Below are 27,846 nucleotides of genomic sequence, written 5' to 3'. Positions count from 1 at the left end.
AAATATATGTGTAACCATAATTTTAGGGACTATCAAAATTCAGAGAGAGAGAGAGCGAAAGCAAGAGTGAGTGACTGAGAGAGAATTACTGCAGAGTATTAAAGATGTTCTCCACCAAAATATTTGTGAGACATAGCCTGATAAATCATCAATTGCACTTTCTTTATATTTTGATGTAAACTATCAATAGAAAACTTATTTTCAGTATTGTCTAAAACTACCATTAATATGAAAAAGCTGAAAAATGTCCCCCAATATGATCTTAGTAATGTAAAGTAGTAACCAATATAAAGTATTTTTATTAACAAGTACTTCGAAAGTCTAAAAATTAAGTTGTCATTATTCCACAGCAGGGAGTTTAAAAACTATTACAACATAGAACATAGATTGTGTTTAGTCAGCTGGTAATTTGCAATCATGTGAGATCTGAATAATACCATCTTAAATGGAAGAATTTTTAAAAGATGGACTATGTTACACTATTAATATGACAAAGTGGCTGAAGCTAACTGGACATTATGACTCAGCATAACACACCATTTAACTTCCTTTGTCGCATTGACATTTTATTCTTCTGGAAAACCAGCAAATTATAGGTAAATGAGCCCTCTGAAACATGTTCTCTTGCTCTTTGCTCTCAGCATACCGCACTTACTATGAACAGAAAAACAAATAATAATCATTAAATATGTCTGGAACCCACAGGAGTAAAAGGCTTTTAGCCCTTTCTGAAAATCCAGTGAAAAACAACCACCTCAAGTAATAAAACAAAGCTCCAAGCATTGAGGCGTTTCCATTCTACAGTAGGAAAATACAGGACAGGGCCCATAGTCTCTGTTTTTGGACAAGGAAGGAGTGAGATGTAGAGAAGAGAGTTGAGAGAAAGAAAGAGTTGGATGGAAATCCTGTTTTATAATCTCAGGCAAATCATTTAGTCTTTGAGGCTAGACTTTCTCATAAATAAGAGGAGGATTATAGTCCTTGCTCACCAGGTTGTTGTAAAGATTAAATAGTGAACACACTAGAGTGCTCAGCATTAAGAGAGCTCAGTATCTGTAAGTCTCTCCACCTTGCTGCCATTTGAGCATTTCGCCTTTATTAAATTTAATTTAATAAAAATGCATATGGACATTGAAGCAGCTAGATATTTCTCAAAGCAAATGCATTGTGAAATGTTAGGGCCAGTGTAAAGAGTGAGTTAGTGTTAAAATAAAAGAGTGAAACTAATCTTTCAAATGTGAACTTTGGTGAAAAGTTTTGGTGGTCATTTTTATTAAATCCCCGAAATACATTATAAATATTGTGATTCAGTCTAAAAATAATAACATGATGTCTCATTAGGAAATATATTAATGAATTTCATTAATTATAATAATTTGAAAAATTAATCATTGAAGAATAACAGTGAGTCACTTAATAATTGTAATTAATTGAATAGATAAGGTGTTAATATAATTGAGAATTATAAAAAATACATATTATGATTAGAATGTCTCCTAACTGTTTTCAAAATGCCCTTTTCTTTCACCCTACTATATTTACTTATTCTCTGATTAGATGCAAAATAAGTAAAGTTTTATGGCTTTAATATCTGAAACACAAGAAAATAGAATTTAAGTAGTGTAGAATTTTAAATGTTCTTTTTAAGAAGCAATTTTTTAGGCATTTAAAAAGAAAAAGTGCTCACATTTTCATTATCACAATTTATTCTTTATGCAATCATTTTCTGGATCATTTAGCTTCTAGGCATATCAATATTCCAAGCTGCTATTGTTTGAATCATATATTAGAAACACTTGACAATGATTCCAAAGTGTGAGCTTTGAGCATGTGAGGGCCAACTTATAGAACACACCCTTCCTAGAGAAGGCTCAAACCCACCCAGAACGAGGGAGTAGGTTTTGGAGGGTAAGAGAAATGCATAACTGCAAATTTACCAACTGAATGCATAACTTCTTTTCCTTTAAATGAGATCATGATGGGTGAGTGGAGGGGGCTCGACCTTACGTGGTCCTCATCCCCTCATGTGTGTAACCTAATTGCAAAATTCCTTCTTAGTTTCTGGAATCTCCTAGGAAAGTATATATGTTTGTTTGATTTCGAGATACAGACTTAATTGTTAAGCAGCACTGGTATCATTAGACATAAATGTGAATTTTTAATACAATAATACCATGATAAGTAAAGTACATATTAGAAATAATTATGCATTTATTTAGACTTTACATTATGGGTATTATCCACTGTCTAAAATATCAGAGAATCCTTAATGAGCAGAGTATAGAATAATTTTTCCCCAAAACAACACATAATTGAAAAAGCAAATAAGTTCAGATACATTGTAAATTGCTATTACATTTTACCATAGTGGTTGTAGGTCAAGGGATAATAATAAAAATTGTTAACATTCATTGAGTATTACAATGTGCTGGGCATTCTCCTAAGACCATTCTACGCTGTTATCTCATTTAAACCTCATAACAACCTTTGTGATAAGTTATTTCATTATTGCCATTTAAAAAAAAAGAGGTTACCTTACCCAAAGCCAGCGTCAATAACTGAGGACTTAAACGCCTTTCTCTCCTCCAGCAACCCATGCAGACCCCTCTAACGATTTGCGGGGTGCATTCTTGCTAACCTTAAAGGTAGGCTTAGAATCTTTGTTTGTCATTTATCTAAGCAGCCGCTACTAAATAATGGGGTTTAAAGAAGGAATAAATGCATGAGCATGTGAGTAGAGAATACAACAAACTTTTTTTTAACAAACTTTTTTTTGACTGCCTAGTGTGTATTTTCACATTTTTTGAATTGAGTCCTCCCAGTTATACCGAACCATTACAGATAAGAAAATTGAAGCTCAGAGAAATTGAATAACTTGCCCAAGGGAGATTTGAATGTCAGTTTCTCTGTTTTCATGACCTTACTCTTCCTTTGCCCAACTGCCTGCTTACTCTGGCCATCAGATAGAAAGTAATCTCAGCCCTTCAGAACATGCTGGAGCCTAGGAGTAAAAATTAGTCCTCGAGCAGCATGGAAAGATGTCTCCATGGCCTTGACTCACAGGAATATCCTGAAAGTCCTTCATCTGGAGGCTCCTGACCTAATCTTAAGTGCTTTAAAGTTACTGATTTAACAAAACTGGTTATCCAGGTTCCTCAATTTCTCCTAGATTGTTGTAGAAAAGATGGGCAGTAATAAGGAAACAGGGCTGGCACATTGAGAAATTAGTGGCAAGAGGGAGGTTAGGAAGAGTGTAGAGGATTGCATGTTAAGGAATGCACGTTTCAATGTCATCCTGTGGTTGGAGAGGCTGAGGGACTCAGAGAGGAGCTTGTCTCTCAACTGAGACCTGCCGGCTGAGACTCTGCAGAGATGGACCCTGCCTCTCAGACTGAAGGAGGTTATTTTGCAGACAACACAAATCTTTCTCCTCATTTATGTGTGAGATAAATTATGAAATCCTGATGGAATTAAAGATCCCTCTTCTTTGCTACCATTGTATCCTGATACACTACTTCATTTTTGCGTTAGTTGTCATTAGTGCCATTGAATTGATTCTGACTCCTAGCGACCCTGTTTACAGCGGAGTGGAGCCCTGCCTCGTCTTTTTGTGCCATCCTCTCATCTTCCAGCTCTACATTAGACGATGTTTAATTGCTATTCATTGGGTTTTCATGGCCACTTGTTTGGGAAGTGAGTGGCCAGGTCCTTCTTCCTAGTCTATCTTGGTCTGGAAGCTCTGCTGAAACCCGTTCACCATGGATGACACCGTTGGTGTTTGAAATACTTTCAGCAACACACAGCCACCACAGTATGACAACCAACAGATGGGTAGCGTGGCTCCCTGACCTGGAGATGAATCCGGGTCAAGGCATTGAGAGCACTGAATCTTAACCACTAGACCACCAGGGCTGGCCTACACCTCTTCATACCTCTTAGAATGTTATGTTGAAACTATGTGTCACTTTCCCCTACTTTGTGAACTTCATAATACCAAGAAGTGTGTATACACACACACACATATACACACATACATGTATATGCACATACACTTTTTTTGTATGCACACATACCCCTTCATAGCAAAAAATAATGGAAAATGGAATGGCTTTTCTTAAAATGATATATAATTTCTTAGGTTTGGAAAAGATTCTAAAGGTTATCAGGTACAATCACACATACAGTGTTTACTATTGGTGCTAAGCAAGAGGATTATAAAATCACCGTATTTTTCTTGACACAGAATTACTGGCTTCTGCTCTTTCTTCAACTCCACTGTAGCAAAGCAGCAAAGAGAACAACTCAAGATGAAGAGATGGATAGGAAAGTTAGGAAAATGGTTTGAGTGAGCAAAGTTTCAGTAAAGGAATCATGTATTTCCTCATTTCTTCTTTTATGTTATTTTTATTCAATTTTTTATTGAGGTAACATTGTGTTTTAACATTATGTAAATGTCAGGTGTACGTCATTATATTTTGATTTCTGTGTAGACTACGTCACGTTCACCACCCAAAGACTAATTACCATCCATCACCACAGACAGGAGCCCTATTATCCCTTTTACCCTTCCCTCTCCCACTTTCCTCTCTGGTAACCGTCAATCTATTATCTGTGTCTATGTGTTTGTTTGTTTTTGTTTTTATCTTCCACATCTGACTGAAAACACACAGTATTTGGCTTTTTCTGTCTGACTTATTTCGTATAGCTTAATACCCTCAAGATCCATCCATGTTGTTACAAATGGCAAGGTTTCATCTTTTTTATGGATGAGTAGTATTCCATTGTATATATATACACCACCTCTTCTTTATCCATTCATCCATTGATGGACCCGTAGGTTGTTTCCAAGTCTTGGCTATTGTGAATAATGCTGCAATGAACATAGGGGTGTATATATATTTTAAATTAGTGTTTTCATCTTCTTTGGATAAATGTCCAGAAGTGGAATAGCTGGATCGTATGGTAGTTCTATTCTTAATTTTTTAAGAAATCTCCATACTGTTTTCCCAAGTGGCTGGACCAGCTTACAGTCCCCAAAAGTAGTGTGTGAGGATTCCCTTCTCTCCACATCCTCTCCAACACTTTTTAATTCTTGCCTTTTTAATAATAGTCATTCTGACATGTGTAAGATGATATCTGATTGTTTTGATGTGCATTTTCCTAATAATTAGTCATGTTGAACATCTTTTCATGGCCTGTTGGAAAAATGTCTGTTCAGATCCTTGGCCCATTTTTCAATTGGGTTGTTTTTGTTGTTGTTGCTGAGTCATGTGAGTTCTTTATATATTTTGGATATTAATGCCTTATCAGTTATATGATTTGCAAATATCTTCTCCCAATTGTTGGGCTGTCTTTTTGTTTTACTGATGGTTTCCTTTGCTGGACAGAAGCTTTTTAGTTTGATGTAATCCCATTTTTTTTTTTTCTCTTGTTTCCCTTGCCTGAGAAGACATGACATTCAAAAAAACACTGATTAAACTGATGTTGAAGAGGATACTGCTTATGTTTTCTTCAGAAATTTTATGGTTTCAGGTCCTACATTCAAGTCTTTGATCCACTTTGAGTTAATTTTTGTGTATGGTGTAAGATAATGGTCTACTTTCATTTTCTTCATGTGGCTGTCCAGTTTTCCCAACACGATTTGTTGAAGATAATTTCCTTTCTTCACTGTATGTTCTTGGCTGCTTTATTGAAAATTAGCTGTCCATAGTTGTGTGGGTTTATTTCTGGGCTCTCAGTTCTGTCCTGTTAATCTGTGTATCTGTTTTTGTGTCAGTACTGTGCTGTCTTGATTACTATTGCTTTGTAGTATATTTTGAAACCAGGGAGTGTGGGACCTCCATCTTTGTTCTTTTTTTCTCAGGATTACTTTGGCTCTTTGGGGGTCTTTTGTTGTTCCATATAGGTTTTAGGATTCTTTGTTTTATTTCCAAGAAAAATGTCGTTCCATGAAAAACTTTGATAAGGATTACACTGAATCTGTGGATTGCTTTAGGAAGTATGGACATTTTAACTATGTTAATTCTCCCAATCCATGAGCACAGATCATCTTTCCATTTCTTTTTATCTTCTTCGATTTTTTTCAACAATGTTTTATAGTTTTCAGTGTGTAGGCCTTTCACCTCTTTGACTAAATTTATTCCAAGATATTTTATTCTTTTTGTTGCAATTGTAAATGGGATTGCATTCTTGATTTCTCTTTCTGCTATTTTGTTGGTAGTGTACAGAAACACAACTGATGCTTGTATGTTGACTTCACACTCTGCAACATTACTGTATTTGTTTATTATTTCTAATAGTTTTTGTGGTGTATTCTTTAGAGTATTCTATATATAGAATCATGTCATCTGTAAATAGTGACAATTTTACTTCTTCCTTTCCAATGTAGATCCCTTTTATTCCTTTTCCTTGCCTAATTGTTCTGGGTAGGGCTTCCAATACTATATTAAATAAGAGTGGTTAAAGTGGGCATCCTTGACTTCATTCTGTTCTCAGAGTGATAGCTTTCAGTTTTTCACTGTTGAGTATGATGTTAGCTGTAGGTTTGTCATATATGGCCTTTATTATGTTAAGGTACTCTCCTTCTATATCCATTTTATTCGGGCTTTTATCGTAAATGGATGCTGTATCTTGAATGCTTTCTGTACATCAATTGAAATGATCATGTGGTTTTTATTCTTCATTTTGTTAATGTAGTATATCATGTTGATTGATTTGCAGATGTTAAACCATCCTTGCATCCCTGGAATAAATCCTACTTGATCATGGTGTATGATCCTTTTAATGTATTGTTATATCTGATTTGCTAATATTTTGTTGAGCATTTTTGCACCTATGTTGATCAGTAATATTGGCCTGTAATGTTCTTTTGTGTGTTGTCCTTGTCTGGTATTGGTATCAGGGCAATGTTGGCCTTGTAGAATGTTAAGAAGCTTCCCATCCTCTTGAAGTTTTTGGAAGAGTTTGAGAAGGATAGGTATTAAATCTTCTTTGAATATTTGGTAGAATTCACTGAGGAAGCCATCTGGTCTGGACTTTTGTTTTATGGGAGGTTTCTCACTACTGTTTTGGTCACCTTACTCGTGATCAGTCTATTCAGGTTCTCTATTTCTTCTCAATTCAATTTTGGAAAGTTGTGTAATTCTAAGAATTTATATATTTCTTCTAGATTATCCAATTTGTTGATGTATAGCTTTTCATAGTATTCTCTTATAATCCTTTATATTACTGTGATATCTATTGTAATTTCTTCCCTTTTGTTTCTGACTTTATTTATGCCATCTCTCTTTTTTTCTTGGTGAGTCTAGCTGGAGGTTTATAAGTTATGTTTGTTTTTTCAAAGAACCAACTCTTAGTTCCATTGATCTTTTCTATTGTCTTTTTAGTCTCTATTTTATTTATTTCTACTCTGATTTTTTATTATTTCCTTCCTTCTACTGATTTTGGGCTTTATTTCTTCTAGTTCCTTTAGGTGTAAAGTTAGATTGTTTACTTGAGATTTTTCTTGTTTCTTAAGGTAGGCCTACATTACTATAAACTTTTCTCTTAGTACCACTTTTGTTGTATCACATAGATTTTGGTATGTTGTGTTTTCATTGTCATTTGTCTTCAGGTGTTTTTTGATTTTCCCTTTGATTTATTCATTCACACAATAGTTGTTCAATAGCATTTTGTTTAATCTCATATATTTGTGACTTTTCCAGTTTTCTTCTTGCAGCTGATTTTTCTCTTTATTCTATTGTCTTTAAAATTTCCTTAGCTGGCTACTGTGACCAAAATATTGTTAAAATATGGTTATGCAGAAGCCCTTGACCTCAAGAAATGTGATCTGGCAATCAATTGCAGCTTCAAGATTAATAAAAATAATAATATATAATATGTATCCTCATCTATTATGCTTTTATACGTTATTGATTTTCCAATTGCATTTACATCTATATTTTTGTGGGAGTGGGGGAATAGTACCTAATGTCTAAGAAAATGCATGTTAGATTATGCAAGATACAAAAATTGAAGAAACTTAATATCAATAAAAGAACAAAGAGACTGTGAAATGATAAAAGTGTATAAAAATATTCAGTGGATTTGGGAAAGTGTAATATATTGGCCTCTTAGATGAATTTTTTGTGCACAATAATATGAGTTACTCTTCACTCTAAATGGAATCAATATGAAATATTTTTCTTTGCACACATATAACTATTAGGTCTGTCTATCAATGAAAACTTTAAAAATTTTTATTTCATAAATTATGTATGTACTAAATGTTGCTAATTCATACTTCTCTTGCATACTTTACCTTAGAGTATCAGAGCGCATTAATTCTTTATCGTCCTTGATTCTTCTGGCCTGACCTTAAATTACTAGCTTTAGGAAAGTACACTTCAAGTGTATTACATTTAGTGCTTTTCAGCCTGAATTTAATGCCTAACTTGCAGGTAGTGTTCATTAAATCATGCATTCTGGAAGCACCTGTTTCGGATGGATTTTTACCTTACTATATTGTGTTCTACTTAACCCCAACCTACGCTGCCTGATTCTCTCAACCAAAAAGCAAAGTTTTAGTGTCTAACTTTGAAGTCAGATAGAATTAATGAGCATTCTGATATCACCTTCACCTCCCAATCCCACACATACACACTGACTCCCAGAACCATCGCCTTATACAGACATGAGGAAAGTGAAGTTTAGAGAAGTTCAGGAAACTTGCCAAAGATTACTGAGATTATTCATTCTTGAGACAGGCTGAAAATTCAGTTTTTGTCTAGAATCAAATTGAATTAATTGTCCTAAACATTTATCATTTTTAATGCCAGTCAAATATTTTGTGGAACATGAAAAATAGTAAATATAAATAAATGTATTAAGACTTAGTTTCACAGAAGAGAAAATGTTTCATGACGGAAAAGGATCAGGTTTGGAATCAGACAGATAGGCATTCAATTCCTAATTCTACCCCTTACTACTTTCATGATCCAATGGTAATTATTTAACTTGAAACAGAAAAGAGCCATTGCTACCTCTCATAATGATTATGAGAATTACAAATTTGAAATACTTCATGTAAAGTGTAGAGTGTATTTACATTTGATTTAGTATTGTTATCATCATCATCATCATCATCATTCACTTCAGAACCAAGCTGGCTAATTTGATTTATCTCTAAAGATTCACATTTGCATCACATTTCTAAGTTGTTATGATTAGGTTTCGAATATGCCGATGCAGATCACAGGAGGCAAACTTGTTGAATTCTGGTAATAAAACCTTTGAGAAAAGGCTTCCTAGATATCCGCATAATGATTAGGAGGGTTGTGAATCTATAAAAGATTGGGTGGATCCAGGAAGTTTGACCATTACCTCAGAGATGTCTAGAAGTCAGGAAAGAAGAAATGGACTAGGCTTATAAAACTAGAGTGAAGTCCAAATAAATACAATCTAAACAAGTTATTAACCATCAAATAAAATGTAGTTTCGCTGTGAATAAAGAGAAGGAAAAGGAAAAGTCATGATAATGGAAAATGATCGGAGAAGCTCTCATAGAAGAATAAACAGGTTCCCTTAGGGATATTTCGAGAGGTATGTTCAGAGGAGACAGAGCATTGAAATTCAGCATTGTTGGAATAAATCTGCTCACTTATGTCACACTACCTCCTTTTAATAAATGAGGTCAAGCAGATGAAGTTTGTTTTGACCACACTTAAGGAAAACACTGCCACCTGGTGAATATTTGAGGCCTTTAAAAATACATGTAGTCGTTTTAATCATCTGGCATAAACTTAAGCATAATAATGACATACTTTGTAATAGTTTATTTTTCAGTAGGTTACAGTTTTGCACTCTGCAATATTAGCAGAGGTTTTGTTAAGACCCCATAAAATCACAAGTTTCCAAAAAATGTGTCCGTTTTTACCTGATTTTATTAACTGGTATAAATGCATCTTTTATAAGTCACCTAATTCAGATTAAAAGTTGCCAAAAAGAAGCAAACAAAAATTTATGAACAACCGTGATCTATTCTTCTTGGGATTTCTTTTTAATTTAATTGTATAGCAAAATGACTAAAGTGATATTTTAGCATTGCTGTAAGCTAATCCATTCTATTCTTTACAAATCGGATCCTAAAAGCAGAGCAGGTCATTTTTCATTCTTCAACTAGTGTTGGAGTGGAGTCTGTTTTGATTTTCCCTGGGATTCAGCTCCTTCTGTATATTTTATCTGGGGCATGAGAGATGAGGAACTAATCCCCAATGTTTTCTTCCTCTAGTAAAATGTTGCACTCCCCCTATCCTGATAGATATTTTTTGAACCATTAAAACAGAGGTTAAGAAGTCTCTTAGCTGGTTGCTACAGAACGAAATGGCTAAAGTCTTTCGTTCTTGTTTCTAAACATTCAAGTTCACTTCTAAAGGAAAACAATGGAGGAAAGAAAAAAGAAAGATTCTTTCCCTTTACATGTGCATTTCTCAGCATCCAGCCAAAAATCTCGGTGATATTTTCTTCAGTTGTGGACAGAGGAAAGCCATCATTCCATTAAGAGGAGTACGGGCACCCGTCACTCTTCTCTTGCCTAGAAAGCCCTGCTGCATGGACTACCTGACTTACCACTTGTCTCTTCTCATTAGCGTCACACTGTCGGTTCCCAGAATTTTTCCAAGTGTTATTTCATTTATTTTTATGCAATCTCAGAGGAGAAGTTTTGAAAAACAAGTTATTTCAGTAGCACTCCTTGGTTTTATAGCCATAGTTTTAATCCTGGCAGACTAAGTTGTTGTGGCCTCACCTTTCCTAGTCAATTACATACAATGCATACTTACATGAAATATACTTACATACAATACATCATGTGATATTGATAGATCATAATGTTGTCCTCATTTTCTTTAATTTGCTAATTCTTCTTAATGAAGGTTTTTTCCCTTTAATTTATTCCCTCATCTGATTACTAATATAAATTATAAACACTCTTACTATCTGTGGGTATTGTATTTGGGTCTTTTAAAATAAAATACTGTTTTAATCATTCTTCATCACTGTTGTACTGGGATGGTCTTTGTAGGTTCACTTTCTTCTCAAACTTATGAATACCCATCCATTCCTTAGGCCTAAATTACTCTCCAAACCAAATCTAATCTTGGTCTTGTTCTCTTCCACTGGCTACATAATATTGTGTACATCCTAGGTATTAAGTAACAGTTTGTCAAATAGATGGTGGATGAATGAATATGGCAGACTAAAATCCCCATCATCACTCATGAAAATAAATCAGGCAAAGGACAATCTGGCAAGATAAAAACCTAACATCAAAGAGATTATGGGCTTTAGTCAAGGTAACAATTCTGATTTAGATCATTCTCAGAATGAAAACAAGATTATTAATACTTTTGTTATGAAATTTTGGGGGAATTTTTTCCTTTGAAACTTGGCCTCTATCTCACCAGCATGCTGTGTAGGATTATAAATGAGGTACAACATTCCAAGGAGCCTCGCCACATCTGGAGAAGTCAAAGTTCCACAAAAGTCATGCAGACTTCCTTACAGTGATTGTGGTATTTCCATAAAAGCCTGTAATTGTTAAAAAAGGTATAAAGCATGCTCCCAATTTTCTATATAAACTACATATATACATATGTATATATATTTGTCTTTATATATACACATATGTTTAAAGACGTATATATCTGGGTAGTGGGATTTAGGGTGAATTTTGTTTTCTTTTTTGTACTTTAGACATTTTAAAAATCTTTAGGCAATAAGAATGTATATCTTTTGTAATATGAAAAAGCCAATGCTTGAATCAAAGATCATAATGCTTAAGCAAAAGGCAACGGATGAGAAGGAATTTATTAAATATATGAGTAGGTTAACATAAATAGTTAGAATTGTTTTTTTGGAAGTCTTTAATTATTCTATTATAATCAATGAAAGGGACATGAAATTTAGGAATCTTATAGCCACTCAATAGGCCAGTTCTTTAAGTATTCATAAATTAAACCTAAAATTTTATTTAGTATTATTAAATTTAATTTCCCTTTATTAACAGAAAAATAAAGACTGCAATGATAATAATTATCTATGTCTTCATTTTTAATATCATAAAAGTAAAGCTTGCTTTCTCCTCCTTACATCTATAAATCAATCCAACTCTGTCAAAGAACTTTCATCATGTTTAAGTCATGTGATCCTGTGAGTGAACAGGCAAGGCTGTTATGTCTAAAAGTGAAGCTGGTGAATGATGCACTTGAGACCACACTGATAGTTAGTGGATGAACCAAGATCGCCTGACTCCTAAGCTTTAGCTCCTCTTCTCCTTTTAAGGTAACTGAGCCGACCACATGCCCAGCTGAAACCAATTCATAATAGACGGCATTTAGTCTTCCTACTCTTTGTGGCTTTACTAACTTGCAGACATTCCTGTCTTTTTAGCTTCAACTACTGGTTCCATATTTTCACTTTACCTCTCCTTATTCGTGGGAACCATTTTGGTTCCCATCCTGGCATTTTGGACCAGCGTGTTTTTTCATTAGGACATAATATCAGTGTAATTCTGCTGCATCTCTCACTGCCCAAAAAGGATCCATGTGAACTTTTTGATTACCTTCTCTATTTAATACATGCTGTGAATGAGAAAAGGTCTTACAGTGAATTGTCCACTTGTAGCATAGATTTTTAGAGAACTTAAGTATTGATACAACAAGCAATGGTACATTGCCATATTAGATTTGTGAGACTTTGTTCCTATACTTCTACATTCCCCATGTTTTATTTTTTTGGTGAGGAACATTTTCCCTGAGCTAAAATCTGTGCCAATCTTCCTCTATTTTGTATGTGGGACCCTGTCACAGCATGGCTTGATGAGCAATGTGTAAGTCTGCACCCAGGGTCTGAACCTGCGAACCCCGGACTGCCAAAGCAGAAAGTGCGAACTTAAGCACTATGCCACCAGGCCAGCCCCCACATTCCCTGTATTTTGAGTGTTCTTCCATCAAAGTGGATTAAGATGCCTGGATTAATGTAATTTCTCCCTACATTCCTGCCACTCATGCTCCGTCCAACATCGAGGACATATTCTAGTGCTGTATGTCCCACAGTCTTAAGAGTCTCAGGCCACTTGAAAATTACAGGCAAGCTTGATAATATTTGTTTAAATTTAACATAAACTAAGATATATTTTACTCAATGGGGCCTTCATTGGAACCTCAAAGCACAGGATTTGACATAATTATATCAATTTCTATTCTTTCACGTAAATCTACATTAATTCACTTGCAGCATACTTGCAACAAACCTAATGAAGAAAAATATAAAACAGAAGAAATATTAACTTTGGTGTGATTTTTAAGCTCTGAAAGATTTGTTTTATTTCAAAATATCTCTAATAATTTAATAATGTGTTCATTTGTGTATTTAAAATAAAATTATAAAATCAAAAATACATAGAAAAGAGAAATTTATAAAATGACAAAATTCGATACAAATAATTCTATTTAACACTGAATGATAAATCAACAAAGGACAATAACACAATTACACAATCTTCTATATTTTATACTCCATCATTATAGTGATACTAGTACTCTTTATTTTTGTTGGAACTGGATCCTTTTGGAAAAGCAATGTAGCAGTGTTTAGCAAAAGAAAAACCAAAGAAAAAAGACATTCATATTTAATTAATCATTCTTTCATGTATTCAAAATGAGGTGATAAGGTAAATTGCTGTATATGTTTAATTAAAATATTGTACAGTTATCACAATGATATTTGAAAGACAAACTCTATCAAGGGATAAATAAATATCAAATAACTGAATTCCAAATGTATTAAATAAATAATATTGTAATTAATTTAAAATGTGATGTGAATATTAAATCTCTTGTGAGGGCTAGGGGTCCACATGTTGACAAGACTTTCTGAGCTTAAAAGTAAAGCCGAACAGGTGAGGAGAGGAGCCCTGTGCCCACCTGGAACTCCAGCTCCATGATGGCCCAGAGCACAGTGCAGAGAAAAAGGGGCCACAGCTGGGGGAGGTGCGCAGGTGAGGAGAGGCACCCCATCCCTGTCCAGCGCCCCAGCCCCACGGTCACCCAGAGCACAGCACAGAGAGAGAAGTGGTGGCTGGTGGAGCCCCAAGAGAGCCCAGAGCACCACATAGAGAGACAGGCAGTGGTGGGGGGAGGTACACAGGTGTAAGAAAGTGCCCCTTCCCCTAACTGGCTCTCCAGTCCTGTGATTGCTCAGAGCTTCACAGAGAGAAAGAAGTAGAGGCTGGGGGAAGCACAGGTGAAGGGGAGCACCCCTCCCCCTGCCCAATGCTCCAGATCTACAATTGGTTAGAGCATTGCACAGAGAGAAAAGCAGTCAGTGGCAGAGTTGGGGAGCCCTTGATCATGCTGGGCCCAGAATACACAGTACCTGATTCCCACCCAGTGGAGGCATGTGGCAGCTGTGACCAGATAAGAACACAATGCGGAGACAAAAACCCATATCATTAAGCAGTATGAGAAAGCATATTAAATCTCTAGCCCAGAAGGAAAATGACAAATACTCAGAAACCAACCCCAAAGACACAGAAATCCATAACCTAAATGACAAAGAATTCAAAATAGCTATCCTATAAAACCTCAATGAGTTACAAGAAAACATAGAAAGACAAATAAACAAATTCAGGAGCTTCTTCACAAAAGAGAACGAAACTATAAAGAAGAACCAATCAGAATGATTGGAGATGAAAAACACAATGGATGAGATTAAGAAAAATCTGGACTCTACTGCAAGGCAAGGTAAAGCTAGCAAAAGACAATGACAAAGAAAAAATATTAAAGGGAGCAAGGGAGAAGAAAATAACTTACAACGGAATACCTATCCGGTTTTCACCAGATTTCTCAGTAGAAACCTTATAGGCTAGGAGAAAGGGGAATGATATATTCAAAATCCTGAAAGACAAAAACTTTCAGCCAAGAATACTCTATCCAGTGAAAATCTCTTCCAGATATGATGGAGAAATAAAAACTTTCCCAGATAAACAAAAGCTAAGGGTGTTCCTCACCGCAAGACCCACCCCCCCCCCCAACACACACACATAGGAAATCCTCAAGAAGCCCCTAATGCCTGAAAAGAAAAGAAAAATAGCAAAGGGGCTACAAAGCCCTGAGCAAGGCAATGAATATATAGGCAATAATCAGAAAAATGGCAGCTCTCTATCAGATCAGGTTGGTAAACACTTAACTTTTACATCAAAGATAAAGAAAAGGAAAACACCAAAATAAAAATAATCTCATCATTTTAACCACACACTCACAACACAAGGTGAAATAATATATGACAAAAATAACTTAGAAGGGGAAGAGGAGAGGGACAGAATCAGATTAGTCTAAGGAAATAAGAGACAATCAGAAAATAGACTATGTCATCTATAAGATTTTTTATACTAATCTAATGGTAAACACTAAACAAATAATTAGAACAGAGACATATATGATAAACTAGGAGAAAATGAATAAAACCAACATAGAAAACTACCTAATCAAATCAGTCATCTGAAATACATGGGACAAGAAACAAAGGAAATGAAGAAGAACCAGAAATCATGTGATAAAGATGGCAATATTAAGCCCTCATATATCAATAATCACTCTCAATGTAAATGGATTGAATTGTCCAATCCAAAGACACAAAGTGGAAGGATGGATTAAAGAACAAGACCCAACCATACGCTTCCTCCAGGAAACACATCTCAACCCTAAAGACAAACATAGGCTCAGAGTGAAGGGATGGAATACAATATTCCAAGCTAATGGTAAACAAAAGAAAGCAGGTGTTGCTGTACTTATATCAGACAAAGTATACTTCAAGATAAAACAGGTAAAGAGAGACATAGAGGGGCAGTATTTAATGATAAAAGGGACTCTCCACCAAGAAGAAATAACACTTATAAACATATGTGCACCCAACACAGGAGCACCAAAATACATAAAGCAACTATTAACAAACCTAAAAGGAGATATTATCAACAACACAATAATAGCAGGGGACCTCATCATCCCACTTACATTGATGGATAGATCATCCAGACAAAAAGTCAACAAGGAGATTGTGGAATTAAATGAAAATGTTGACCAGATGAACTTAATAGATATATAGAGAGAGCTCTATCCAAAAACAGCAGAATATGCATTCTTCTCAAGTGCACATGGAATATTCTCAAGGATGGACTGTATATTGTGAAACAAGGCAAACCTCAATAAAAAGAAGATCAAATTCATATCCACTATCTTTTTGGACTATAATGCTATGAAACTAGAAATCAATTACAAGAAAAAAGCTGGGAAAACAACAAAAATGTGGAGACTAAACAACATGCTACTGAACAACCAATGGGTCATTGAAGAAATAAAAGGAAAAATCAAAAAATATTTTGAGACATGTAGAATGAAAACACACCATACCAACTCATATGGGATGCAGCAAAAGCAGTTCTAAGAGGGCAATTTATGGCAATTCAGGCCCACATTAACAAACAAGACAAAGCTCAAATAAGCAATCTTAAATTACACCTAACAGAATTAGAAAAAGAAGAACAAACAAAGCCCAAATTCAGCAGAAAGAGGGACATAATAAAAATTAGAGCAGAAATAAATGAAATTGAAATGAAAAAACTGTAGAAAGGATCAATGAAACGAGGAGCTGGTTCTTTGAGAAGATAAACAAAATTGACAAACCCTTAGTCAGGCTCACCAAGACAAAAAGAGAGAAGGCTCAAATAAATAAAATTAAAAATCAAAGAGGAGAAATTACAACAGATACCACAGAAATATAAAAGATTATAAGAGGATATTATGAAAAACTATATGCCAACAAACTGGACAATCTAGAAGAAATGGATAAATTCATAGACTCTTACAACCTCCCAAAACTGAATCAAGAAGAAATAGAGAATCTGAATAGACCAATCGCAAGTAAAGAGACTGAAACAGTAATCAAAAACCTACCCCAAAATAAAAGTCCAGGACCAGATGGCTTCTCTGGAGAATTCTACCAAACATTCAAATAAGATTTATTCCCTATTCTCAAAATATTCCAAAAAATTGAGTAAGATGGAAAAATTCCTAAAACATTGTAAGAAGTCAACATCACTCTGATTCCAAAGCCAGACAAGGACAGCACAAAGAAGGAAAATCACAGGCCAATATCTCTCATGAACATAGATGCAAAAATCCTCAACAAAATATTGGCAAACAGAATACAGCAATACATTAAAAAGATCATACACCATGATCAAGTGGGATTCACACCAGGGACACAGGGGTGGTTCAACATCCACAATTCAATCGAGGTGATACACCACGTTAACAAAATGAGGAACAAAAGCCACATGATAATCTCCATAGACACAGAGAAAGCATTTGATGAGATCCAACACCCATTTATGTTAAAAACTCTCAACAAAATGGGTATAGAAGGAAAGTATCTCAACATGATAAAGGCCATATATGACAAACCCACAGCCAATATCATACTCAGTGGGGAAATTCTGAAAGCCGTCCCTCTGAGAACAGGAACAAGACAAGAGTGCCCACTCTCATCACTCTTATTCAACATATACTAGAGGTTTTGGCCAGAGCAATTAGGCAAGAAAAATAAATAAAAGGACTCCAAATAGGCACTGAAGAAGTGAAACTCTCACCATTTGCAGATGACATGATTTTGTATACAGAAAACCCTAAAGAAACCATTGAAAAACTGTTAGAAATAATTGACAACTACAGCAAAGTTGCAGGGTACAAAATCAACTTACAAAAATCAGTGGCCTTTCTATACTCTAATACCGAACTAACAAAACAAGAACTCAAGTATACATTCCCATTTACAATCACAAGAAAAAGAGTAAAATATCTAGGAATAAATTTAACCAAGGAGGTGAAAGACCCATACAAGGAAAACTATAAGACATTACTGAAAGGAATCGATAAGGACATAAATAAATGGAAAAATATTCCATGCACATGGATTGGAAGAATAAACATAGTTAAAATGTCCATACTACCTAAAGCAATCTACAGATTCAATGCAATCGCAATCAGGATCCCAATGACATTCTTCACAGAAGTAGAACAAAGAATCTTAACATTCACATGCGGCAACGAAAGACCCCAAATAGCCAAAGCAATCCTGAAAAATAAGAACAAAGCTGGTGGCATTGCGATTCCCAACTTCAAAACATATTACAAAGCTATAGTAATCAAAACAGCATGGTACTGGTACAAGAACAGGCACACAGATCAATGGAACAGAATTGAAAACCCAGAAAAAACCTCACACATCTATGGACTGCTAATCTTAGACAAAGGAGCTAAGAACATACAATGGAGAAAGGAAAGTCTCTTCAATAAATGGTGCTGGGAAAACTGGACAACCACATGCAAAAGAGTGAAAGTAGACCATTGTCTTTCTCCATACACAAAAATAGACTCAAAATGGACCAAAGACTTGAAGATAAGACCCGAAACCATAAAACTTCTAGAAGAAAATATAGGCAGTACACTCTTGACATCAGACTTAAAAGGATCTTTTCGAATACCATGTCTACTCAGACAAGGGAAACAAAAGAAAAAAAAAAGTGGGACTTCATCAGACTAAAGAGCTTCTGTAAGACAAAGGAAAGTAAGATCAAAATGAAAAAACAACCCACCAAATGGGAGAAAATATTTGCAAATTATATATCCAATATGGGGTTCATCTCCATAATATATAAAGAACTTACACAAATAAGCTACAACAAAAGAAACAACTCAATCAAAAAGTGGGCAGAGGATACGAACAGACATTTTTCCAAAGAAGATATACAGATGGTCAATAGGCACATGGAAAGATGTTCAACATCACTAATCATCAGGGGAATGCAAACCAAAACACACACTTAGATATCACCTTACACCTGTTAGAATGGCTATAATAACCAAGACAAAAAACAAATGTTGGATAGGTTCTGGTCAAAAGGGAACCCTCATCCATTTCTGCTAGGAATGCAAACTGGTGCAGCCACTGTGGAAAACACTATGGAGATTTCTCAAAAAATTAAAATAGAATTACCATATGACCCAGCTATCCCACTACTGGGTATTTATCCAAAGAACTTGAAGAAATCAACAATACAAAGAAACTTATGCACCCCTATGTTCATTGCAGCATTATTCACAATAGCCAAGACGTGGAAGCAACCCAAGTGCCCGTTGACTGATGATTGGATAAAGAAGATGTGGTATATATTTACAATGGAATACTACTCAGTCATAAAAAAGACAAAATTGTCCCATTCGCAACCACATGGATACGCCTTGAGGAAAGACAAATACTGTATGATTTCACTCATGTGGAATATAAATGAACTTATGGACAAAGAGGACAATTTAGTGGTTACCGGGGGAAAGAGGGTGGAGGGTGGACACAAGGGGTGAAGGGGCACACTTATGTGTTGTCTGACAAATAGTCATGTACAACTGAAATTTCACAATGTTATAAACTATTATGATCACAATAAAAAAAAAGTAAATCCCATATTTGGCCTATACAAAACCCTATACGCATGGCATTCGTTCTCATAGATTGGTGACCTACCTTAATGAGTTAGTGCTGAGATTACACTGAGCAATGCTGGGGAAAAACAAGACTGATAGATTTGACTATCAAGATGAAAATAACATTAACAATCTTTATAATAAAAATTCACACAACTAGAACCTGGAAAAAATACTTGAAATGAATATGATAAACAAAAATAGGTTAGGGGCTGGCCCAGTGGTGCAGCAGTTAAGTTCGCAGGTTCCGCTTCTCGACGGTGGCCTGGGGTTCGCCTGTTCGGATCCCGGGTGCGGACATGGCACCGCTTGGCAAAAGCCATGCTGTGGTAGACATCCCATGTATAAAGTAGAGGAAGATGGGCATGGATGTTAGCTCAGGGCCAGTCTTCCTCAGCAAAAAGAGGAGGATTGGCAGTAGTTAGCTCAGGGCTAAACTTCCTCAAAAAAAAAAAAGTTAATGTATTGAATATATAACAATGAAGAATAACAAGTGAGTTCTACCATTTAAGGAACATATTATTCCAATCTTTCACAAACATTCCTAATTTCATGAGACCGCTTAACTTGATTAAGAGAATCTACTGAAAACCTACATCTTATATCATTCTGAATAGTAAAATACTACATTCATGTTAATATCAGTAACAAAATAAGGATTCTCATTAATGTTCTTTCTATGGAACACTCTACTAGAGGTTCTATTTTCAATAACAAAATGCAAAACTAAAAGATATAAAGACTAGAAGAGAATAAAAGTATATTCAGATAATTTGTCTTCATGAAAACAGAATGTAATCTACAAATTACCATAATTAGTTAGAAAGTCATGGTATGAAACATTAATATGGAAAACTCAAATACATTTTAGACAGTAATCAAAGTTGGTCTATACATTATTAACACTAACTTCAACAAATTAGAATTTAAAATTGTATATGAATAACAAATTAGAATTTAAAGTTGTATATGAATATATTATACAAATATATAGCATAAGCTTACAAAAAGAGAGCATTTTCTTTTTTTTTCTTTTTTGAGGAAGATTAGCCCTGAGCTAAGATCTGTTGCTAATCCTCCTCTTTTTTGCTGAGGAAGACTGTCCCTGAGCTAACATCCGTGCCCATCTTACTATACTTTATACATGGGATGCCTACCACAGAATGGCTTTTGCCAAGCGGTGCCATGTCCGCACCTGGGATCCAAACCGGTGAACCCTGGTCACTGAAGTGGAACATGCGCACTTAACCGCTGCGCCACCAGGCTGGCCCCCCAAAAAGGGGACATTTTCAACAGTAACAAAAATATAAATCATGTAGGATATATCTACCATAATATATACAGGAGTTTCAAGGGGAAAATTATAAAATGCTATTGAAAGCCCCTTCATTTCTAACTGACATCTGAGTCTTTCTTGTAGCATTCGTTCCACCACTGGGTCTTGCTCCTTATTGGCTCTTTCACACCATTGTTCACTGTTTCTTTCTAACCTCCCACCCTAGTTGTAGTATTCTATACAGTATTTCCATTGCTTAAGGATTTTGGCCTCAGATTTATGTCACACTCCTCAATAATGGTCTGGTCCAAATTCTCTGCTTATACGCATGGGTAAGCCTAGAACTACCCTGGCTTCTCTTAACCTACTTTCCTTGTTCCCACACAATTATCTTTAACTCCACCTTACCTCAGCCACCTACTTCTGTGGCCATACCAAGAATTGTTATTGTCAGTAATGATACTCCTCCCAAGGTCACAATTTCTTTCCTTCTCACTCTACCTGGTACACATATGTTAACCTTTTCTTGAGTCCTTGCCCTTCATGATGTCGCTTCCTTGATTAAAATTCAATAGTCCATCATTGCTACCTCTCATCTACAGACGAGTTTTTCCTCACTCCCGTTGTAATATTATCTGGCAAAATTCCATTTGTGGTTTAGCCTGTCCTCAGATAGTCTGAGAGGGCTTAAGAAAAACATAACTATTTCAACTAGCTTCACTCTAAATGTTTGATCACTAATTTCAAGTGGGTACTTAGTGGTGGTGCCCAGCAATCCTACTACATTTCCTGGGTACATATACTCTGTCACTTCCTAGATGATGAGTTCGTTTTTTTCTCTCTTTCCTCAAACACCCAACAAGTCTACAACTACTCTCCCCTCCTCTTTCTCAGGTGATGCCCTTGTTTCCTATTTTACTGAGAAAATGGAATCAATAATGAGAGAACTTGCATATGCTTCCACCACCATAGCGACCAATGTGCCCTAAATGTGTAACTCAGTATTCCTTGATTTCACACTCTCTTTTTCACAGTCTCCTTTTCTGGTCCTTCTTCATCTTCGCAATCTTTAAAATTTAAAATGTTAATGAGCCAGCCTGGTGGCACAGAGTTTAAATTCGCACATTCCGCTTTGGCAGCCCAGGGTTCGCCAGTTCAGATCCTGGGTGTGGACCTACGCACCGCTTATCAAGCCATGCTGTGGCAGGCATCCCACATAGAGGAAGATGGTCATGGATGTTAGCTCAGGGACAGTCTTCCTCAGCAAAAAGAGGAGGATTGGCAGCAGATGTTGGCTCAGGCCTAATCTTCCTCAAAAAAAAATTTTTAAATGTCAAAAGGTTCAAATTTCTGACTTCTCTTTTCTACCTACACTCACTCCTCACTTGCTAAGTGATATCCAGGCTTATGGCATTAAATGCTATTTGTATGCTGATGACTCTCAAATGTATATCTCCAGATTTCTATATCTCAATATGCAAAAAACAAACCCTAATTTTCCTTATATCCTAAAACTTCTTCCACTGTGTTCAGTAAGCTGCAGTTCCATCTATCTAAGCCAGGATTTTAGTCATCATTGATCTCTCTTTGTGATACTATATCTCACATCCAATATTTAGTCTCTTAGCAAATTGTGCGGCTTTACCTTCATAATTTTTCCCGTGTCAGATCACTTCTCAAACTCTTTCTTGCAATTTGTTTCAGCCATCCAGAATTCTTGCCTTGATTACTGCAATATTTCCTGCTAGTTTTCCTGCTTCCGCCTCTGTCACCCTTGTCCATTCTCAACATAACAGCCTGTCCTGTTAAAGGTGGTCAGAGTGTCACTCCTCTGTTCAGAACGCTTTAATGGCTTTTCATCTCACTAAAAGTAAATGCTAGAGTCCTTAAAAGTCCTTTTTTTAACCTTGATCTTCTATTACTCTTCCTCTAGCAAACTGTACTCTCAACAAATTGGCTAAATACCCTAATCATGCTCACGCCTCAAGATACTTGCACTTGCTGTTCCCTATTCCAGAAATGTCCTGCCCTTACACAGAAGCTTAGCTTACTTTCTAACTTTCTTCAGCCTTTTACTCAAATGTCATTATATCTATGAGACTTCCCTGTTAAGCCTATGTAGCTTTCCCATCTCTCCTTGCCTCCGGTGCTCTTCATTTCCTCTTACTCCAGTGTATTTTGTCTATGACCTTTACCATTTGACATTCATTCATTGATTTATTTATTCCTTCCTTTGTTCATTCATGTTGTGTATCTTTCTCTTTCCCCTCTCTAGAGTTTAAGTTGAGTAAAGGCAAGGATTTTATCTGTTCTGTCCATTGCTGTACTCCTAAAACTTTGAAGCATGACCGGCATAAAATGGGTGCTCAAAAGTATTATTGAATAGCTGGAAGAATAAAAATGACCACATATAGACTATAATTAACATGAGGAAAACAGCTAACGTGGAGAGAGTACGTATGTGTAGAAGGAGAAGAACACTGGGATTAAGTTTGATCCCTGGGAAGAACAGCATTCAAAGGATGAATAAGAGAAGGGGCCCTGGTGCATGAGATTGAGAAAGAACAACTAGAGAAAATGATGATGACAGTGAGGATGATAAGTATAATAATCATAATAGGTCACGTTTGATCAAATATTCTGTACAAAATACTTTATATTCATCATTACCTTTAATCCTTAAAAAAAAACTCTATGAGGTAAAGACAGTAATTATCTCCATTTTATAGATAAGAAAACTGAAGTTTAAGGGGGTTAAATAACATTTCCAAAGCTACAAACAATTAGTGGGACAGCCAATATTTGAGCCCATACACCACCATATAGAGAAAATGGAGTCATGGAAGTCACATGACTGGTGACCTTCAAAAAGGAGGCAGTGATAAACACTGTCACTTGAAATTAAACTAGAATCACTGATCAGAATTAATGTGTAATTCTTATAAAATTAATTTTAAACTTGACTCAGCTGCACTTTCAACAAATAAAAGATTTCACTTAGATATCATTTGATGGATTCTCCTTCAATGTAACAGATATAAAGAGAGATCATTTTTAAAACAAAAGTGACGTCTGTGAACTAAATGATGTGGGAGAGAGTGATGATAATTTTCAAATTCCTTTGGTGATTATAACTAGCCCCAGCTGGCGGTGATTTAAAATTGCTATTTGTTTGATGTCTCCTTAGGAGTTGAAATAGATTTCTCCAGTTCTTTATCCAAGACACAAATAGTATTTAATGGTTATCATTTATGAGATATCTTTAGCAGTACACAATAAAGAGCACACGCCATTTCAGGAGATACACAGCTTAAATTTTCAGTAATGAAAAGTACACATTCCAAACTTTGACATCGACACACGACTCTGGCCCTCCAGGAAATTATTGTTCTACCTTTCAGATGAATCAAGCACTATAATTGGGACTGTGTTTATATGAGGAGAACAAATGAATCTGGCAAAACCGAACAAGGCAGCTTTCTGCTCTTCCTCCTAATAATCTCAGGCTCGCCATGTAACACCAGTTCCTTCCCGTTACCTAATGATTTATAGATTACAACGTGCTTTCACATTTAATCCTCACCACAGCCCTGTGAGAACTGACTTTGAGAAGCTTTGATATATATTTCTCCAGTTCTTATTCCACAATGAGAAATATCTTGAATAAATGTTCACATTTCAAAATGTGAAAATAGAAACACCGAGAAGTTAACTGGCTTTGTCATTTTCACACAACTAAAAATGGTTGATGCAGGACTTAATGTAGATCTTCTTACTCTGCCTGAGCTATTTCCAGGATCTCACAGTGGCCTTACGTACAAGACTTACAGTCTATTGATTAAGAATTTATATCGTGGATGAGGCTGCATGGATTTCTATGTGACCATGGACAAGATTTTAATGATTAACTTCTCTAAGCCCTATTCTCCTCATTTGTAAAAGGAAGATAATAATAACACTTCTAAAAGTGATTTTGAGGACTAAAACTAAGATGACACATGAAAAGCTCCTAGCACAGGGTGCGGCACATGGTAAGGGCTTCTTCCATGTCAGTTATCACTTGTGTCACTGTCATCAGACTCTAAGCATATTTGAATGAACAGTGTCAGTGTGTTGAAATGATTTTTGCTGGATCCTCATTTATTTGGTTCAAGTGTATATCATAGTTCTAAAGTAAATCTGTCATCCAGGTTGTTGTAGAATTATATTTACTATGTACCTCATACATATTCAAATCAATGCCAACTATAGCTATCTGCTGGCATTTTTAATTCAAAGTAGACTTTAAATAGGCTTACAATAAAAATATATAGATAATGAAATTTAAAAAGACTATTAACTTTAACAAAGTGAAAATAGTTATTGATATTACATTATTTATATTTATACTGGATGTATGAGAGCCCTTAAAGGAGATAAGAGAATCAGAAATTGTGTAATACACTCTCTTGAATAATAATAACTTCCCTTTCCCCTGCCTCCATTTAAAGAAAAATGGCAGGTTAATGACAGTTCAATTTTACTAAAGGGCTATAGAAATGAAAAGATTTGAGTTGCATTCTGAACATTTGGTAGAATTTGTAAGTGGGAGGGAACAGGAAGGAGCCAACGAGAAAACTACAAATGAGAAGTTTGATGCTGGAATGATTGAGCCACAGGTTACATGCTGAGGTGGAGTACAAAATAGGTTTTAATTCACAGAGCTAGACCAGATTATAGGGCTCTTTGTTCATCAAATAAAGATAGAATTAGGTGATACCAAGGACAGTGTCTGATATAAAGTAAATTCTCAACTAATGTTTAAAGAACCTAAAATAAGAAGCCTTCATGTAAATAACTATGCTATAACTCTCCAAATGAAACTTCAGGGGCATCTCTCCAGACTGATACAGACAGCATTCCTCCTAGTTCAAATATTCAATAGCATCGTAATATTTAATATAAGGATATGCCACAATTTGTTCAACCTTTTCTCTTTTGAAAAACATTCAGGTGATACCTAAATTTCTATCGTGACAAGGAATGATAAAACAAAGAGAGAAATATTCTCACGGTGCCTGTTTCTTTGTAGAAAACGTTCCCTGAAGTGGGATTATGGTTCTCAGGATTTATGTAAGTGCCAGATACTTTCCAGCAAGGCTGTTATAATTCACATTCCTCCAGTTTTTGATGAATGAGGGAACCTGTATCCACAGCTCCTTAAATTTGGCAATATAATGGGCAAAAAATTTGTAGTTCATTATTGTTTTAATTTGCCATTCGCTGACTGTTAAGGAGAAAGATTATCCAATGTTTCTAACCTTTTGATTTTCTTCTGTGAAACACTTCTTCATAATTGTGCATTTATCTCTTGGGTTATTTACAATTTTATTTTGAATTTATAGGTTCTCTTTGTGTGATATGAATATTAAGTACGTTTCATATGTAGCAAATGTGTTTTACTGTGGTTTATTAGTTTATTTTATGATTTTATTTGTCTTTGGCCATTCTACTTAAGAACTGTGTAATAAAATATATAGTTTTCCTTTTTGTGTTTACTATCTTGCTTTAAGAGCTCCCCCCAACCCTGTGACTACGCAACTATTTTTTAAAATTATTTTCTAAAATTGTGTTGCTTTTCCTTTTTACATTTAAATATTTACTCCATCTCAAATTTATTGTTATGAGATGAGATAGGAGATAAATTTCTTTGTTTGGGTAGAAAATTATTTCAGTGCCATATTATAAATGAGCCACTTTCTCCAACTGAATAGAAATTCCACTTTTTCACATATGAAGTTCCCATATATAATAATAAGTAATTCTCGTCAAAATTGTATTTAACTGATTTGTATTTCTTGCTGTATTCTTGCATCATAGTCTCCATTTCATAATTTTTGCAATTCTTGGAGATATATTCCTCCATATTAACTAATAAAATATTTTATCAAATTATAGATGAAACAACATAGATAAAAAGAGTCTAGGGGCCGGACTGGTGGCCCAGTGGTTACATTCACAGGTTCCACTTTGGCAACCCAGGGTTCACCGGTTCAGATCCCAGGTGCAGACCTATGCACCACTTATCAAGCCACACTGTGGCAGGCGTCCCACATATAAAGTAGAGGAAGATGGGCACGGGTGTTAGCTCAGGGCCAGTCTTCCTCAGCAAAAAGAGGAGGGCTGGTGGCAGATGTTAGCTCAGGGTTAATCTTCCTCACAAGAAAAAAAAAGATTCTAAATGAAGTACTGTTAAATGCATATATTTATTTTGAGACAATTGACATAATTAATATATTAGGTCTTCCTGTGCAGGAACATAGTATTTCCCCATATTTTGTATCTTATTTTTTGCCTTGTGTTTTATTGTTTCTTCTTATGGATTTTATTTTTTCTTTAATTTTTCTCCTAAGTATTATATATTCTCTCACTCTTAATAGGGACCAATTTTTGATTCTATATGTACTCAATTCTGTTTATAACTTGTATCACTAATATAGAGAAAAATATGGATTTTTCTATGTGTATCTTGTGTTAAGCTTTATTCATGCTTCCTAGAGAAAAATATGGATTTTTCTATGTGTATCTTGTGTTAAGCTTTATTCATGCTTCCTAGAGAAAAATATGGATTTTTCTATGTGTATCTTGTGTTAAGCTTTATTCATGCTTCCTAGAGTCTCTTAGCTTTTCAAAGTATATGACCATGTAATCTGCCAAACAGAGTTAAATTTATACTGTTTCTTAATATTTTTCTGCTGTTTTTTTTCTAATCTTATTGTATTAGGAAGAAACTACAAAATCATGGTGAATAGTAATGGTGAGAATAAACATTTTAGTCTTATTTCTAATTTTAATAGGAAAAGCTTTCACTCTTTATTCTGAAGTTTGCTATTGGTTTTGGGTAAATACTCTTTGTCATAGTTAAAAATAGTGATGAATTTTTGTCAAACACTTTTGATATTCATGTTTCAATTGTTACTCACTTATTCTCTGTATGTGGTGACTTTACAGTCTTTC

At 35.2% G+C, this 27,846-nt stretch overlaps 1 protein-coding gene across 6 annotated transcripts in view; it reads left to right on the top strand.

Moving 5' to 3' along the window:
• The window catches only part of TRPC4 (transient receptor potential cation channel subfamily C member 4), a 214,132-nt gene that overhangs the window by 65,131 nt on the left and 121,155 nt on the right, over positions 1-27,846 (top strand). The window lies entirely within an intron of this gene.

Source organism: Equus przewalskii, chromosome 16 (genome assembly GCF_037783145.1).
Source record: "Equus przewalskii isolate Varuska chromosome 16, EquPr2, whole genome shotgun sequence".
NCBI classification, from domain to species: domain Eukaryota; kingdom Metazoa; phylum Chordata; class Mammalia; order Perissodactyla; family Equidae; genus Equus; species Equus przewalskii.
This window is presented reverse-complemented; position numbering and strand designations above follow the sequence as displayed.